This window comes from Vigna umbellata, chromosome 3 (assembly GCF_029865625.1).
Source record: "Vigna umbellata cultivar VRB3 chromosome 3, Vumbellata_1.0, whole genome shotgun sequence".
NCBI lineage: Eukaryota > Viridiplantae > Streptophyta > Magnoliopsida > Fabales > Fabaceae > Vigna > Vigna umbellata.
This window is the reverse complement of record NC_142167.1, coordinates 34,596,983-34,616,363: the sequence shown is the minus strand read 5'-3', so window position 1 is coordinate 34,616,363 and position 19,381 is coordinate 34,596,983. Positions and strand designations below refer to the sequence as shown.

Genomic DNA, 19,381 nt, shown 5'->3' with positions numbered 1-19,381 from the left:
GAGTCTAGGTTTATATTCTCATTTTACATTTCACTTAGTTCGGTCGTTGCATATAAAGCTTAACAAGGGTAATATAAGTTATAGCTTAACAAGCACCATCTTCTTAGATTCGATACCCAGGATTTCCTAATACAACTTATAAGAGAAATTTTGGAATTGCTATCTAAATTTTATAAGGTTTAACAAATTAAACATTTTGTATTAATATTGTTGATACGGATAACTATGTATAGTTGAACTCATATTGTTAGAATTGCTGCAGCGGAATTGTTAGCGTGGAATAACAAACCAAGAGGGTTTTTAATACGAACGTGTGCCTTTTAATTTCTACTCAATTAAACTTACCAAGCAAATAATAAAGACAAATAAAGAGAGTAAGGTTGAGAGAAATTTGCAAAGATGATTTTATCCTGGTTCGGATCTTACCAATCCTACGTCCAGTCGCTTATCTCAAACAAGATAAACCTTTTTCACTAACACAAAACAATTACAAATTACAATCACAAAGAAACACAATTTGTAAAAGTTTATAAACCACCTCTCTTGATACCACAAGAGATGAACCTACACCTCCTTTGAGTCTTCACAAAGGATGAACACCTCCTACGAATACTTCACGAAGGATGATTCTCTTCAGAACACCTCCTTAGACACACCAAGGATGAACCGGCTATTTCCTTTGTCACCGTAGCAGCACTTCACCAGCTCCACAGACAAGAGTTTCACAAGCCGAATAAGAGCACACAAGTCTCAATGATTTATGAGTACTAGCACTACAAAAAAGAAGGGCATTACCGAAGGCCAGAAGCCCTCGAAAACAGCCCAAAACCGTCGGTAAAAGGTAATTACCGAAGGCTTATCGACGGCCAAAGAGCCCTCGGTAAATCCCTTGTCGCTAACATTTACCGAGGGCTTTCGCCCTTCGATAATTACCGAGGGCCAAAAGCCTTCGGTAATTACCGAGGGCCTAAAGCCTTCGGTAATTACCGAGGGCCAAAAGCCTTCGGTAATTTTCGAAGGGCGAAAAAAAAAACAGGGCGTTGGGCTGCTGCAGAATGTGATGCATATATATTTATATATTCTGGGTGATTGATTGGTGTAGCAACCAATACAAAAGCTACTTGGTTGGTGGACATCTCACTAAAACAGGAGATAAGGCAGCTGCATTTGGTTCTGGACATCTCACTCATATCATTTCTTATCATTACGGCAAGAACAATGATTACTGCCAACACCTCCCAACACATTAAAATTACACAAACAAAACTCTAAATTATGGAGACCATATGAAATAGAACAGAAATGAACAGTAATATCAACTTTCTTACACCAATTTAAACTTGTTCAAGCTTTCCAATAGCACAGAAAAAGCATAAACCGAAAACCAACCCTTATTATTGCCAATTATGCAGTAAAATAAACCATCATACCACCAAAATAAACATTCAAAGTAAGTGAGGTTACAAGATGCAGAATTCAAATTACAAATTACATCAGCAAGTTTGATATATGATCAAGAACTTATTTGATAAGATAACTCATGCAGATTTCAAATTACTCACAAAGGCAATTCCAAACCTAATTTTACTTCATATATTCAACTCAATCATCCAAACTTTGATTCAGAAATTGAAACAGGTTGCAAACCAGGTATTTGACTCAAACATACCACTCAAAAATTGCTCAAATAAGCAAAATGACAGTATAGATGGCTACCAATGGTCTAAATGCTACAACCAGAATTTTAACACTTTAAACATTAAGCAAATATAAAGCAGATCGCCCAACTGCTAAGTGCCAAAATCACAATTTGGGAAGAATTGATGTACAAGATACCAAGATGAAACCAAAGAGTTCAACAACCAAGCTGTGAATAGTCTCACAACCTGTGGAGTTACATGTGGATGTTGCTTCTAAATGGAGTTGCAAAACAGAAAGTTCAACAACTGTGCTGTGAAAGTTCCCACAACCTGTGGAGTAATCTGTGGATTCACGTAAGAAAACAGAATTAAAGCAGAGAAGAACACAGGCAGAGTGGGGAGTTTTCCATGGGCTGTGAAAGTTTCCAGGAGCAGTTATTGAGCAGTTATTGATCTCTTTTATGACTGATTGATCCTAGCTTTTTAGGTTCTACATACTCAAAATTTAAAGATGTTTAAACACAAACAGTTTGAAAACATCTTGCAATGTGAATTCACTGGTTCAAGTAACTTTATTTGATGATTTTAATTGTCTTTAAACTCTAAAATGAGTTATAAACATCCTACAACTCAAAATCACTACTCCACTTCTATTTTAACTCAAAAAGTGATGGTTTCGAAAGCATAAACCCAAAATCAACCCTTGCTATTCCAAATCAGTTGTGGATACTTTTGCATCAAGGAAAGCACATCAAATAAGCTATGAAGTGCATTTCCACAGCTTTACGGCTTAAACCATATGATTGCACAATTTTCAACTTATCACCATGCTAGCTTTGCTTTAAATCACTAATTCGAGTTTAATTTCACCTAGTTGATATTTTCCAGCTTGATTCAGTGTTAATACTTATTTCAAAGTTGTTTGCATTGTTGTTTGGTCCTTTGTTTCACTAAAACTCAGTTTGGGGTGTGAGGTTGCTAATTTTCCTGCATAATGGGCTGTTAGGAGGTCATATTATGATCTATGTTTTTTCTGTACCAATTCCCAGCTTAAACAAATCTAATTTCATAATATAAAGTTGCTGGAATTGATTAATTGGCCTTAGAGCAACTTGTGTGCGTTTTCACATCTCAAAAATCCATTCTGAGTTCATTTTTGGTATAAGTGGATGTTGTGAAGTCTGATTTTAATTTTACATTGCAAGTAGACTTGGTTGGATTAAGTAAAAGCCTAGAATCAACAAAGTTAAATTTCCAGATAAAGTTTGCAGATTCCCTTAGTCACTTGCCATTTGCCATCTTGTGTTAGACTTGCTTACCTCAATTTACACACATGTCCTAGTTTAACCCTTTAGTGGCTCAATCAGTGTTGATACGGATCATTTACTCCATTTTTTTCTCTATCTTGAACCAATCTAACAACCTGCTTTTGCCAACAACAGTGGCAAAAGTAAACAAATTAATAGTGGTAGCGTGGCTGAGACCTTTGGTTCAATTAACCTTGCTAATAATGACTTGTTAGAGAAGGGGCCTTAGCGTAAACAAAAAATTTTTGTAAACAAGTGAAGACAAGTCCACTGCACCTTCCATGCTTACACATGCATGATTGTTGTGTCAAAGGCAAGAGGGGCACGTCCCCCCACTCTCTCTCTTTTTTCTTTAATAATTTATTTTATTTATGTTTTTTTTTCATCCTTTGTGTCTATCTTTGACTCTCTGCTCTTCCTCTCTGTTTAGTTTTTTTCCTCTACAAATTAACACTCTTTGTTCCCTTTCTCCCTCACTTCCTCATCCCTAAACTCACCCTTCCAATTAAAGGAACTGAACTATTGTACAAAGGCCTTACATTAACTAAAATTACTAACTTAGGTCCTAAAACAATTAAGGCACGTTGGAAATAACTCAATTAGCAAAAAGACATTGGTTCCTAGCAACTAAGCAACTGAATTTGGTCCTTATAGCAACTGGAACAGTGGTCTGAACAATCTGACCAGGGCAACCTACGTTGTCAACATTGCTCAATTATTCACTTTCCAAACCCAATGTTCAGACAAGAATCCTAAAGGTTCAAACTTCAGAGAGAAATCATCCTTTCAGAAAAGAAGAGTTCCCTCCAATCACCCATCATTTTAGTTTTGTTGTGGTCAAGTCAAGTACAGCATCCTTACAGAAATATCAACAATGCAAACAAGTTAATGCATATTGGTAAGAACAGGGCAACAACCAATTACATGGACACATTGCACACAACTAGGGAAGAACAAGACAATCAATTTATTCAAGTAGCGTTCTAAAACAGAGAACTTACCTCGCACTCCAGAACACCCAATTCAATGGAAGCCAAGCCACACCGCGAGCTCTCAACCCAACAGCCAACCTTGGGCTTCACTGCAACGACCTCCTGACGCTAATCACCACGAATCACCACCCCACTCGCCGCACAAGCCTGACGCCCACGACCACGAACCACCACCCCACCCGCAAGACCCACAACGACACGACCCACAGCGACACGACGAACCGTACGCACACAATGCCACCGGACAGGGAGAGGGATAGGGAGAGAATGAACGAAAGCAAGCGAAAGGGAATGCAGACGGAGTGAATGGGAAGGTCGATGGGGAGGGAGGGCTGAAATCGCAGCTCTTATCGGCAGAGGGGAAGGAGGGCTTTGTTTGACAAAATTGGGGACGAACCCCAATAATTGATTTTAATTGCTCGACGCTCTTACCGAAGGTTCCAAACCCTCGCTAAGGTCTTTTTGACCGTCGGAAATGTCATTTCGTCTAGGCCGTCGGTGCTTCACTTTTTTCCCCTCGGTAAATCACTTTTACCGACGGTAGACAGGCCTTCGGAAAAATACCCTCGGTAATTCGCGCTTTTCTTGTAGTGTAGAGCACAAGGGAAGAGTTGTTTTTGAGATCAAGAGTGAGCTATTTTATAGGCTCAGCCAAATACTCTTCCATTCTTCGAAAACGGGCCATCTAACGCATTTAATCGATTAACATAAATATTAATCGATTAATAATGAGTACAACGACTAGTTTTTCAAATATGAAACCCCCAACGACTAGTTTTTTAAATCTGAAACCCCCAACGGCTAGTTTTAATCGATTATTCTCAGGAATAATCGATTAACTAATCGATTATTAATAGCCTTAATCAATTATTACAGGGGTAATTGGGTTTTCAGTGCCAGCCTCGTTTTAATCGATTAACATTGGGTTTAATCGATTAAAACAGCTTGTGGATGATTCTTAACAGTAAATAAATCAAATATAAATTACAAGAATCAACCCTAATACTTATTTGAGCACTATTACATCAACTTTGATTATTATAAAAGCTTTATAAAATACAGAGATCTTCAATTTGTCTTTATGGATCTTGACTTGTGCAAATCTGTTCATCATCAAAACTTCATCTTTGATTTTTGCTAACATTCTCCCCCTTTTTGATGATGATCAAAAACTCCTTTGATTTAAAGCTTTTAGTAATAATCTGGATAAAACACAACTTATGGAAGAAAAAGTGCATTAGTGAATAAACACAAATAAGCAAATAAGCTCTAAACATTTTCTCCCCCTTTTTGATCATAATTAAAAAGTTGTGTTTGATGTTAATACTCCCCCTTAATAAAAGCATGTATGCATATGAGCTAAAAGTATTTCAAATTTAAAGATTCATTCATACACAATAGGATATTTAAAGTAAATAATTTTAGGATAAAGAACTTGTAAAACATTGTTTAAACATACATTGAACTATATAAGATAGGAATTTTAAAGCATACAAAAATATGGCTAGTTTTTCAAAAATGCAAAACTGAAACGCATTTAAAAATTCAATCCTAAGATATTTCTAAAAATTCTTAGATCTCTTCTAATGTTTACCCCTTTAGATATGCCTCCAACTTCGTAATGATAATCCTCTAGGTTGTTTCCACATTTGTTTAGATCTTCATCTTGAGGATTGTCATCATTCTTCGCTTCATTTGTTGTCTTCTACAAATCTTCATCATTGCCTGCATCTAATTCAACTGACTCAAGAGGTTTTGCCTCAAGGTCTACAATATCATCAAAGAGAACATGCACACATTCTTCTATTTCAAATGTTTTCTGATTGAAAACTATATATGCTTTGTATATTAGAAGATATCCAAAAAAAAAAATAGTTTCATCGGCCTTGGAATAAAATTTTCTTAAATTTTGTTTTAAAGAAATTCTAAATATTAAACAATAGGTACCCAACTACTTGTATGGGTCCTTTGGGTTAGATTTAGAAAAAAGAAATCATTTTACAACCCAAACGTATCTACCACTTGGAACACCATAATGCTTAATTTTACATTTATTTGAAGTATGACCCTTTTTCATACAATAAAAGCATGATACAAAGTTTGTGTTCCTATAAGTTGTTCCTTTTTCTACCCATGTTTTACGGGGTTATATTATTATGTTTATTTTTAATTTTAGGAACATACTTATTTTTAACAACCTTATTTTCGTTATTTTTACTACATTCTCCTAAGGTTGTGTGTTCTAGTAGTTTCTTAAAATTTTCACAAGAAGCACATTCATCACTACTAGTAAATTTACCCTTTTCAAAAAATAAAACTTTATTTTTCAAATTTTCTTCAAAAATATTTTCAAAATTTAATTTTAAATTTTTATTTTCTTCAAGAATATTTTCAAAGTCTGATTTCAAATTTTTATTTTCTTCAGAAATATTTTCAAAATCTAATTTTAAATTTTTGAAATCCTTTTTCAATTTCTTATGAGCTTTATCTAATTTTTCATATTCTACTATTAAAGGAGCATAAGTTTCATGCAATTCATTTTCACTAATTTGACTATAATTATCAGAATCGCTAGATGTACTTACTTGGCTTCCAGCGTCGTCGTTCACCACTAAACAGATGTTTGCTTCTTCATCAGATTCGCTCAAATCGGAAATTGTTTCGTTGTCATCGTCCCATGCGATATAGGCTTTCTTTTTCTTGAAGTTTTTCTTTTCCTTTAATTCTTCACTTTTCTTTTGATTTGGGCAGTCTGCTTTTAAGTGCCCCTTTTCTCCGCAACCATAACATTTATACTGTGAGGAAGATCCTTGATTTTCTTTCTTTTCGAATTTTAATCTTCCTTTGTCTTTTGATTTCATGAACCTGTTGAGCCTTTTTATCATGAGTCTTAAATTTTCTTCATCTTCTGAATCTTCATCTTCCATTTTGCTCTTGCTCCTTTCTACCTCAGATTTCAAGGCTAGACTCTTTTTCTTGGTTTTTGCTTTTGCTTCTTCTTCATCTAGTCTTCCGAGGTCAAGTTCATGTTCCCTCAACTTTCCAAAAAGTGCCGCCATAGTCATGGTGTTGAGATTTTGTGACTCCGAGATTGCAGTCACCTTTGGTTGCCACGACCTGTCTAAAGACTTCAAGATTTTAATGTTAAGTTCATCGGTATCAAATGACTTACCCAGTCCAATGAGATGATTGACAATGTTGGTGAAGCGTTTTTGAACGTCTGAAATTGTTTCTCCTTGCTTCATCCGGAACATTTCATACTCTTGAATTAGGGAGTTCTTCCTTGCCCTCTTTACGTCATCTGTTCCTTCATGTGTCACTCTGAGTACGTCCCACATTTCTTGAGCAGTTTTGCAGACAGAAATTCTGTAGAACTCATCAACAGTCAATGCTGATGCAATGATATTCCGAGCTTTTACGTCATTCTGAAATCTTTTCTTTTCTTCAATGGTCCATTGACCACGGGGCTTTGGTTCATGTATATTGTTAGTAGGAACAGAAGAACCAGACGCAATAACATCCCAAATTTCACAATCAATAGATTCAATAAATATTTGCATCCTTACCTTCCAGAATGCATAGTTCTCACCTGTGAATAGTGGGGGTCTATTGATTGATGCACCCTCTGCAAAGGTTTGATGTGATCCTGCCATTTGAATGACTATCAAAGCAAGCTCTGATGCCAATTGTTAGAATTGCTGCAGCGGAATTGTTAGCGTGGAATAACAAACCAAGAGGGTTTTTAATACGAACGTGTGCCTTTTAATTTCTACTCAATTAAACTTACCAAGCAAATAATAAAGACAAATAAAGAGAGTAAGGTTGAGAGAAATTTGCACAGATGATTTTATCCTGGTTCGGATCTTACCAATCCTACGTCCAGTCGCTTATCTCAAACAAGATAAACCTTTTTCACTAACACAAAACAATTACAAATTACAATCACAAAGAAACACAATTTGTAAAAGTTTAGAAACCACCTCTCTTGATACCACAAGAGATGAACCTACACCTCCTTTGAGTCTTCACAAAGGATGAACACCTCCTCCGAATACTTCACGAAGGATGATTCTCTTCCGAACACCTCCTTAGACACACCAAGGATGAACCGGCTATTTCCTTTGTCACCGTAGCAGCACTTCACCAGCTCCACAGACAAGAGTTTCACAAGCCGAATAAGAGCACACAAGTCTCAATGATTTATGAGTACTAGAGCACAAGGGAAGAGTTGTTTTTGAGATCAAGAGTGAGCTATTTTATAGGCTCAGCCAAATACTCTTCCATTCTTCGAAAACGGGCCATCTAACGCATTTAATCGATTAACATAAATATTAATCGATTAATAATGAGTATAACGGCTAGTTTTTCAAATCTGAAACCCCCAAAGGCTAGTTTTTTAAATCTGAAACCCCCAACGGCTAGTTTTAATCGATTATTCTCAGGAATAATTGATTAACTAATCGATTATTAATAGTCTTAATCGATTATTACAGGGGTAATTGGGTTTTCAGTGTCAGCCTCGTTTTAATCGATTAACACTGGGTTTAATCGATTAAAACAGCTTGTGGATGATTCTTAACAGTAAATAAATCAAATATAAATTACAAGAATCAACCCTAATACTTATTTGAGCACTATTACATCAACTTTGATTATTATAAAAGCTTTATAAAATACAGAGATCTTCAATTTGTCTTTATGGATCTTGACTTGTGCAGATTTGTTCATCATCAAAACTTCATCTTTGATTTTTGCTAACACATATCTCACATATCAGTTTTTTATGATGACAAAAAAAATATTTTATAGTTTTTTGCACAATAAAATGGAAAAACAGTTGGCTGATCTTTACTCTGTTTGTGCGTGAAATGATTGAAATATGAATTTATTGATTGAGAATGAATCATTGGTTGAAATATATTGCACATCTGACAAAAATAATCAATTATTGTTAAACTGAATTTGGTCACGTAAAAACAGAACAAAACCAGATTTCTCCACTAATGAAGTATAGAGATAACCTAGGTCAAATCCATAGACTCAGCCAAAATTAACTTTTAAAAGTGTAAATTCTTGTTAAGAAAACAAGTGCTGGAAATGGTCATGGTGCAACTGTACTTATGCTAAGAAATTTTTTGCGGTGTAAGTTAGGTAGCATAATCTTGGAATTAGATATTCTCCTTGTGCAAGCCATTGATATGCATAATCCTGATTTTTATTCTCAGTAATGGTACTACAACATACTTTTACATTTATTTAATGTAACGTATAAAGATAAAATGGTTATGAAAGTGTAATTTTTTATATATGTTTTTTTTAAAAAAAGAAAGTAAAAGATAAGTAAGAATAATGTCAAATGAATATAAAATATTTAGGTGTATGGATAATTTTTCTTACTTCTCCTATATGCAATTATAACCCTACTAGGTGTTTTGTTTTGGGTTTGCTTGACTCGTATAACTGTTGTGGCTCCATGACTTTATAAATAAATACTCCTGTTGTTTTATTTGACATAGTTTATCATTGTTCAATGGTTGGACATGGATTATAAAATTTATAGGTGGCTTACGTTAAATTAAACCATGCTTATGGTACGGCAGTTTTTTTTTATAGTTTATCTTAAGGTATCAATATATTTTAGTCAATACAATTATTCACTTAACATAATGAAGTTTGAAGGGAAAAAAATCAGAGATATTAAAAAATTATTAAAAATATTTTTACTTTTAAATACTTTACTCCCTCTTTCTCTGTTTCTCTTTCTAATATATAAAATAAATGGTAATGTAAGAAGGGATGAATACAACATGTAAACATTTTATAATCGCTGTATGGAGACGTGATAGAAAAAAATTAGACGAAAAATGAAGAGAAATCCTAAAAAAAATATATTTTTGTGAGTAAGCAAAATAATAAAATAAATAAAATACAATAGAATATAAAATATAATACAATACAGGTTAATAAATGAAACTTGAATAATAATTTTCCATTGATGGATGGAATGACTTTTTTATATCGACTCTGTATTAATTCAAATCTATTGACAAATATGAAAACTGAATCATAAAACAACCTAAATAGTTCCGCATGCCTCAATCATATAATTTTCACCCAAAGAAAAACCTTCAGTATTATATGAAAACTATAATTTAATAACTTCAAAAAATTAAATAAATAATAAATTAATTTCCCATCACTAATTAAAAATAATAAAAAATTATTACAACAATAGTGTTTATTGTCCTTACTGAAAAGAACATATAAGTAGACACTAGGCACTTGAAATTCCTAACTCTACTTTCCCTCCATAACACATGTCTTCCATGCTTTGCACATGAGATATGTTTACAATTAGTTAGGCTACTTAGCATGGGTTATATGTCCAATAACTATTTATAATAAAATAACATTTGAAATTGTTTATAATTTAAATTGAAATTAACAATATATAATATCAAATTTAAATATTAAGAAAGTCACTAATGAAATAGGAAGAAAAATATTGTTGTAGTCTTTTTTATTTTGATGAAAATTATAGTAAAATATTTTAGATTAAAATTTGATTTTGTGTGATTAGTGTATTACAAAAACTAATAAAGTTTATTTGCCAACTTTGTTGAATTAGCTTTCACAACATAAATAAACTATAAATAGACATCAACGGCTCACTCATTCTCTTCATTGTCCATAAAATATTCACTCATTCTCCATAAAATATTCCTTCATAATGAAAAAATTTCTTTTTGTTTTCATTGTGTTTTTCTTGTTTCATGGTTCTAGTAGAGCATTTGACTATTGGATGATGGCAGAGATTTGGCCAGCAGGATTCTGTTCCATCAATAACTGCATCACAACAAAAGCAAAAGCAACGTTCACAATACATGGCTTGTGGCCGTCAAACAATTTCGTCTCACCTCCAAGTTCTTGTAATCCAGTTAATCTATTAAATCTTTCTCAGGTAAATTTTTCATTTAAACTTATGAATATAGTATAATTTTGATATAGTATTGGAAAGATTACACTAATTATTATTTATTTTATTATTAGATCACAACAATACAAAGTGAGCTAGAAAGAGACTGGCCAAATTATTTTGGAGATGACTCTGACTTTTGGTCTTATGAATGGGAAAAGCATGGGACATGTTCTAATATGAACTCTTTTGATTTCTTTGAGCTTGCATTGGATATTTACAGAAGAAGTCATCTTCTAACAATACTTCAAATTGGTGGTATCTTTCGAAATGGTTTGTATTATCCAAGTAGTTTCATCTGGGCCATATGGAGTGTTCTTGGTGTTACCCCACAACTATCATGTTCAAAAACACATGATGGAAGTCAACATCTCATAGAAATAAGGTTATGTTTGAACACAAACAATCCTCCCCAATTCATCAACTGTTATAAATGGAGTAAATGTGATTTTACTCAACCTTTCTGGTTTGTGTAATAATTTGTACGTGAGTATTCCATATATTATGTTGAATGTGAGTGATTTATTATGTTGTATGTGAGTCTTAAAAATTTCAGTGCATTATGTGGTTATTTCAGTTTGTGTTTGGGTTATTACATCATAAAAAAACTATTTGATGTTGTATTTGAATGATTATGTAATGTTATTGTGGTATTGGATTAGTTTTCTATATGCTTTCATTAATTTTCTTTCTTGTAATAATAATATATAACAATAATATTTAAATGAACATAAAAATACTTTAGGATTGTCACCTTGTTGGATATTTTAAGAGAATAATATGAATTAAGAAATTTCAATCAATGTTTTATACAAATTCATGCACTTTTCTAGTCTGTTTTATGAACACAATGTTCTTATAAATCTTTTTAAGCTAGCATACAGTGTTTTCACACTGTTTTCTTTATATGTTTTTTGACACCTAAAAATGTGCTATGAATGAATGAAAATTTTGAATCAGACTTAGCCTTGCATCACAGAATATCATAAATTAATAAATAAGTTTAGAAAAAACTAAAAACAATAAATTATTTCATTCATTATTTTATTTATTACATTCAAAGAAAAGCAAACAAAGAAATCAAATAAGAGCTAGATGAATTTTTTTTTTCTATAGTTTCACTGTGTAACATCCCAAAATATAGTAATTACCATAATTCAGAATTAATTACGATTAACAGTAAACAGTAAACAGTCTTTACATTAATTCAGAAATAAAAGCCGAAAGGCATCAGTACAGGGAACGCGTATGACGCATACGAATGAAACCAAGAGTAAACGTTCTTAGATAAATTCACTAACGTACGACAAAATACAATCAGAGATGATTAAGACGAACGGACCTTACAAAATAATTGGCCGAACGTTCATACTATACTAACACGCACAGTACTATTCTAACGAGCGCTCTAAGGCTCGGCCTTTACTTCAACCTCCACCAGGTTAGCTTCATCCAAGTTCTCTTCTTCCAGCACTTGTTCAAGGGACGTACCATCATCTGCTCACATCCACAACGGATGATCATTGCATTTGACAAGACTGAGGTACATGGACAGTAGACAACACAAAGGAAATACAAGGGTAAGCTTATAATATTTAATTTATACAATAATCACATACATTTACCATTCAATCCATTCAAACAACATGTACGCTTATCAATCCACAATCATATAAATACGTATATAAAAGACAGACCGTCCGGACTGTATGAACCGTGTAGCTACAGGCGTCCTTGCACCCGAGTGGTGTGGTAACTGTATTGCACTCGACAGCTGCCACCCGAGGTTAACTCTATCCAAAGTACCCCTAAGGAATAGAGCCTCCTGCCATTCCCACACATGAGTACTCCCTTCTACGTGAAGATGAGTATCACGGAATATCAGGATGGACCATGCCAGCATTAGCATGCCCACAGTCATACTTTACAAAACTTCAATAATCAATCATATCTGAGACGTTCCTCCTTGGAACGCTCGTAAAAATCCAATTCCAATAATTCGTTCAAAATATCATTCGTCCACATTAAACATTTCTCATATTCACATTTTCATTCTATGTTCCACTCTCTTAAATTCACGAATGTTCATCACTCAATCAATAGGGACTAACATGTTACAGTACTCCTACATCCTCGTTTCTGAACAAAAGAAACGAGCCATTTGTCCACTTAATACGTTTCAACACTTAAAAATTTGAAGGTACTGATCTTAGAAGATATGGATGATACTTAGAAAAATTTTAAGTATAAAGACTCCAGGTAGAATCCAAAGGATACAGTCAGTAAGAAATTATTTAGATACACAACCAATTAGGATTTGATTTCAGAAAACAACACTGCCAGTCAACGAACGAACGTTAATTAACAATTTGGACGAACGCCAGTTACGTTCGCTCAGAATTCAATGATAAGGACGAGCGTTCAGTTATAAAACCGAACCCTCCTTGGACGAACGCTGGGTCAATGACCGAGCACAAATCAGAACGAACGCTTGGTATAAACCAAGCGCTATCTAGGACGAACGCTTCGGTATAAGACCGAGCGCCAATTGGGGACGAACGTTCAATATAATGACGAACGCTCTGTAAAACAAACGTTCGACACAAGGTCGAACGACATTAAAGACGAACGCTCGACTTAAGGCCGAACGTCACGTATTTATAAAGTTTCAAATATTTATCTATACTGAGCTGAAACGAACGCTCATTCACAAAAATGGGGACGCTCGTTCTCGAGCAGAATTCTTTCCAAATGAAAGAATTCCAATCTAAGTTATTTTAATGAAAACCGAATGGTCTAATACCGTACCGTGACGAGCGTCATTTGGCAAAGGGAATGATCTAAAATTTCAGATTTTCGCAAGCTTAACAGAATTTTCCAGATTTCAGATTTATAAACTTTATACTTTCATTTCCAGATTTAATTCACCTCAAACATTCTCATCATACAGATTTCGACATTTTAATCATTCCAACCACACAATAACCATACTCCATTCATACATAATCAAATCAACATGCATTTAAATCAAATCCAACATCAAATATAATTCATACAAGCAGTGTTCGTTCATGACAGATCCATCCAAACCAGAATTCATATCAGATATCAGTAACCATTCATAACAGCTCAACTTCATATTTTTCACACATGCAAATCCAGATTTCACAACAAACGAGTACAAATTAAACATATAAGCTTCCCTTACCCGGATTGGAATTCAAGCTTGTCCTAGAGGAAAATGGCTTCGTCCAACTACGTTTTGCCTAGGTCCTTGACTCTTCCAGAACAAAATCTAACCACAGATTACAGAACACTCAGGATACAAGTTTGCATGCAACTAAAAAAACCCTATTTTTCCAGAACCCTAGAGACGAGCTACGGAAAGGGACTTACCAGTTCCAGTTCTTGAAACTGTTCGGTCCAGTGGATAGCTCTTACTGCAGTGGACGTTTCTACGGTGCTGGAAATGGGATCGGAGAAGAAGGTAAGGAGTTATCGTAGAGAGAAGGTGGTCTGGTTCTAGAGAGAAGTTGGAGAAGATGAAGGGTTTGATTTCTGAGGAAGACGAAGTGTGCGTGCAAGTGAGAGAGAGTTTCTCAAAACTCAGAATTTTGGTGGATTCCACGTCAAAACAGGCGAGCGTCTCCCCGCCTGCCACCTGCACACCAATCCCTGCTTTGGAAGCTTCTCCTGCGACACGTGGCGTGCGTGCATGCACAGATTGGTGCGTTTTTAATGCACTGAGTGTGTGCAGTGGTGCGTGTTTCAGAGAATGATGTGGCTCGATATCAGTGCACAGCAGAGAGATTATAAGCAGATTTGAAGAGGATTTTACTAAGATAAGCCTTGATCACAGATTTAACACAGAATTATATTTGCTAATTATATAGGGTTTTACACACTGTTAAAGATGCCGATACAATTTTCTTTTTTAAATTGAATAAAAAAATTTCAGCAGACCAAATTAGTCACCGAATTAGATCCACTGTGGTCGACCACGACATCATCAACGACCTCAATAACAAGTGTCCCGACATTCCTCCGTTCTTATGTGCCTGAGAGAGATTTTGGAAGAAACAACATAAAGTAAACGAATCTAAAATAAACTGAGATTTTATTTCACTAATTTCTAACAAATACTACCTTAAACTAAACCCTTTTAATATAAATAAATTAATTTACATTGTTCTTTGTTTATAAACTAGATGCTCTAATCTAAGAATATGTGCACCTGAACTACAAGTTCTTCAAAAGAAACTAATAGGAACAAAAACTAAAATATATCATGTCAGGACTCACACTCCTAGTACATGCTTCACATAACCTTTTTTTCTACTCACACCAATCAAGTGATCATTTCAAAAGACAGACAAGCGACATCTACACTAAAATTTCACCTGTAGTGGTGAAACAGCTTATCCACCTAAGCTACCACACAAGATTAGTCCGTCATCAGATTTACAAATAAAATCAATTTTTTCAAATTTTCACCTGCCAAACCACTCACCACTTTCTCTTCTAAAATTGACCACTACACTAACCTAATGACTAACCAAAAACTCAGCAACTATTAACTTCCTCAAAACAGCAACTCATTGAAAATAATTCATCAAAACTCAAACCAAAAACCACTAAACTTGCAACTTAGGTGTTTTGGATGCTGCTTAGAATTAATATTCTTGGTTTTTAATTGGGTGAATCCAATTATCAGTTTGCATTTTTAGGGATTCTGATTAAGAACCCAAAGACCTCAAACTGAGTCTTGAATTTCAATTGATACATGCCAAGAAATTTTAATTCTGAATTTCAACCACTGGATCCTAAGAAGTGATTTTCAAGCATTTTACACTTGTTCCCATCCCGACATATATATAGTTTGCTTATTTAGCTTGCATTCTTCATTCATAAATAGTAAAACTTAAGAACCAAATTATACTTAATTTAAAATATCGAGGGATTAATTTTCAGTATAAGATATATTTTTTATAAATTAACTAAAGTCTATAATAAGATTAAACGTACTTTGACCATGATTTTAATCACATTTAGAGATGAGAGAATAGAGTTTTTTAGTCCACTTATTTAGTGAGATAATAAAACAAGAGCTTATTTAAGAGTGAGTTGAGACTCACGTATGGATAATAAGTCAAATTGACGCCATAACATGGAAACCTTAAAAGCATAAAAAAGAAATTGAACAAGTTCAATGTTAAAAGTAGTGGTGACTCCAGAAGATTTTTAATTTCCACTTATTTGCTTCGATTGTTTGTGTTTCTTTAAAGCGTAATTAATAAAATATTGAATGGGATTATTTTAAAACAAAATTAAATTTGAATATCTATTACGAATTTTATGGATTTAGTTCTTTAAAAAGTTTGAAATAGAACAAAAAAATAAGATGGTAAGAAAAAGAAATCAAACCTTCATAATATAATTATTATCAAAGGGTTTGAGGATTTATAATATATTTAATTATAATTCAAAATTGTTGGACATATACAGAAACAAAGTTTAATAACATAACTCACTTAAAACAAAAACAAAGTTAATTGCTTATTTCTTCAATTTGTTGAAGATTTTTCTTATAAATTATCATACACAAAACATGATTGGGTATTTTGAGATCAACCTTTGTAATTTTGTGGGTACTTAAGTCGTACCAAACTAGTGCACCGTCGTGTGTTTGAAAGAGTATATAACCCATATTCCTTGCTCCAATAGGTCTTGTAATGCAAGGTGAGGATCCAAGAGTGAAGAGTTTAGTCCATGTTTCTTTCTTACCAAGTTCAGTCAAAATTGATATATAAAATGTAGTGTTATATCCATAAGTCGACATCAAAGCAATTGACCCATTTAAGAGAAACAAGTACCACCGCATATAACCTATATTAAAATTATCACATATGTCTAAAGGTATGTCTAAAGGTGTGGGAGTTGTATAATATGTCTCATTCCTCATGTCAAATGACACCAAGCATCGATCCCAGGAGCGATCACCATCAATTCGACATAACCAATGACACATTCCGTCAAAGTAAAATTTACCATCAGTTCCATACTCAATTCCATACACTGCAGGAGTGATATCAATTTTAAGTTTTCTCCAAGAGTTACTTCTTATGCTATAAATCTCAAATAAGTGTGTGTAATCCCATTTAGTGTAACCATATTCCGGTATAGCTTCTTCAGGTTGCACACTTCTAATCACCTTATAATCATCTTGAATGCCATCATAACCAAAACCCAAATATGTAATGCTAACACAGGCATCAAGTGGTACATACTCAACTGGACTATGAGGAATGACCTTTAATTCACCAGTAGTTGGATTCCATAAATATACAGAGTGGTTCTGATGGATGAAAAAGCAAAGAATTCCATTAACACTAGAAGAACCCAAAAAATTCAATTCAGGAAAACAACCCTTTAGTGGATTTGGCCAGTTTAATTTGTCGACGTTTTGAAACCTCTCACCAGAAAGTAAAAAGAAGGAGGGCTTATGATTAGTTTCTGTGTCAATTTCTTTGAGACATAGAATGATAGATGTATCATCATAGAAGGAATTATGATTAGATATGAAATTAGTATGAAAGAGATCTACGAAAAGTGAATTTTCAAACAAGAGGGCCCATGATTTACATAGGCTTCCAAATCTCTTAAGAGATTTCAAAGGAAGTTTGACAAGAATCAAGAATGTCAGATCATCAGGTAAGTGATTATGACACTTTTGGGCCACAGACGTGTTCTCCATCTCGTCTCCATCTCTTGTTTATGCCAAAAGTTAATGACTTGCCAATGATCTTTGGTGTTCTCACTCCAAAGGTAAATGGGATGGGTAATGAGTTGGCAATGTTTGTTAACAAGATTCTTGATGGTGGCCTCTTCCAAGTACTCCAACTAATAAAGAAAAAAAATTAAGTGAACAAAGGAAATAACATGAAAAATAGGGATAAGTTAATTTGTTTACCTAATCATCCTTTAGGAAAAGAGTGATTTTGGTTCCCCTTGGGACATGTTGGGCATTAATATCCTTGGTAACAATAAATGAGCCATCGGGTTGAGATTCCCAAATATATTGTCTGAGGTCATTATACTTAGAGGTGATATTAACCTTTTCAGCAACCAAAAAAGAAGAGTAGAAGCCAACATCCAAATTATGGATCAAATCTAAAATAGAACATGCACTTAATCAACACAAAAAACTACAATTAAACAACATGTAATGCGAATGAAAATAGATCAAATCTAACGTAGAGTGGAAGCCAACACACACAAAATTACAATTAATCAACATGAAATGCGAACGAAAATGGAACATTGTCACCAACATACCATCCTTGGTCATGCCAATACCATTATCGATGACCAAAAGTGTTTTGTTTTCCTTTTGAGGGACCAATCTAATAAACAATTCATCATGTAAATTGTTCATGCCCGTGAGCCTCTCAAATCGACTTTTATCCAAAGCCTATAAAGGCATACATTGATTAATAACAATTTCAAAAAAGAAATGTACAAATATAAAATCAAATTTTAAGAAACAACATACATTACAAGCATTGTTGATAAGTTCGCAAAGGAAGATTTCTTTGTTGGAATAGAAAGTTCTTTTCATAAGGTTGAATATCTCGCTCATGTCTCCCTCCGAAACTAATGTCTGAACATTCTCCATTGTAATTGTTTTGTAATGATCAAAAATTAATTTGAAACAAAATTACTAATAACCTTCTTTTATATTCATTAACACATTCGCTAAGTATAACCACTTAATACGGTATCATCTTTAAAATTTACTTCTAATTAATTAATTTTAAAATAATTATTTAATTTTAAACTTTATTGAATTAATTTTTAAAGTTATTATTTAATCCTAATTATCTTCCATTTTAGTATTGTTTAATTTTTGTTGAATTATTTAAACATGAAATATTTTCTTTTACAATAAATTACTAATTAAGTCATTATCTTTTTAGAGCATAAAATAGAAGAATTTTAATTTCATTATTATAAATAATATTATTAAAAATATATTTTAAGTTATTAATAAAAATAAAACAAAAATTTATTGTGCGTTTCATGTTATATAATTATACTAATTAAAATATTTTGAAATTCTAATAATTAAATTTATTTGAATGTATTAGTATATTTTAGATAATATTTTATTCAATATAATTCTTCACTTAAGACAAGTGAATTTTTTTTAAATAAAATCAAAGATATTAAAAATATTGTTCACATTTAAAAACTTACTCACACTTTCTCTTATTCTTTTTCTTTGTTAAATAAATTAGTAGTGTACCATAGTTTTAGAAGGACAACTATTGTCTCCGCCAATAAATTGCTAAACCTCTTAGTGACTTCATTTGAATACTCTTCTAAGAAATTATGGTCTGCTTCATATGAAACATGTCGACTAAGAGTATTATTCATCATTTCTTCAATATACATAAATTAGATCCA

At 33.3% G+C, this 19,381-nt stretch overlaps 1 pseudogene; it reads right to left on the bottom strand.

Annotated features, from left to right (window-relative positions):
- Positions 1-1,712: 1,712 nt before the first annotated feature.
- Positions 1,713-18,590, bottom strand: LOC148202369 (uncharacterized; annotated as a pseudogene).
- Between the last annotated feature and the right edge of the window lie 791 nt (positions 18,591-19,381).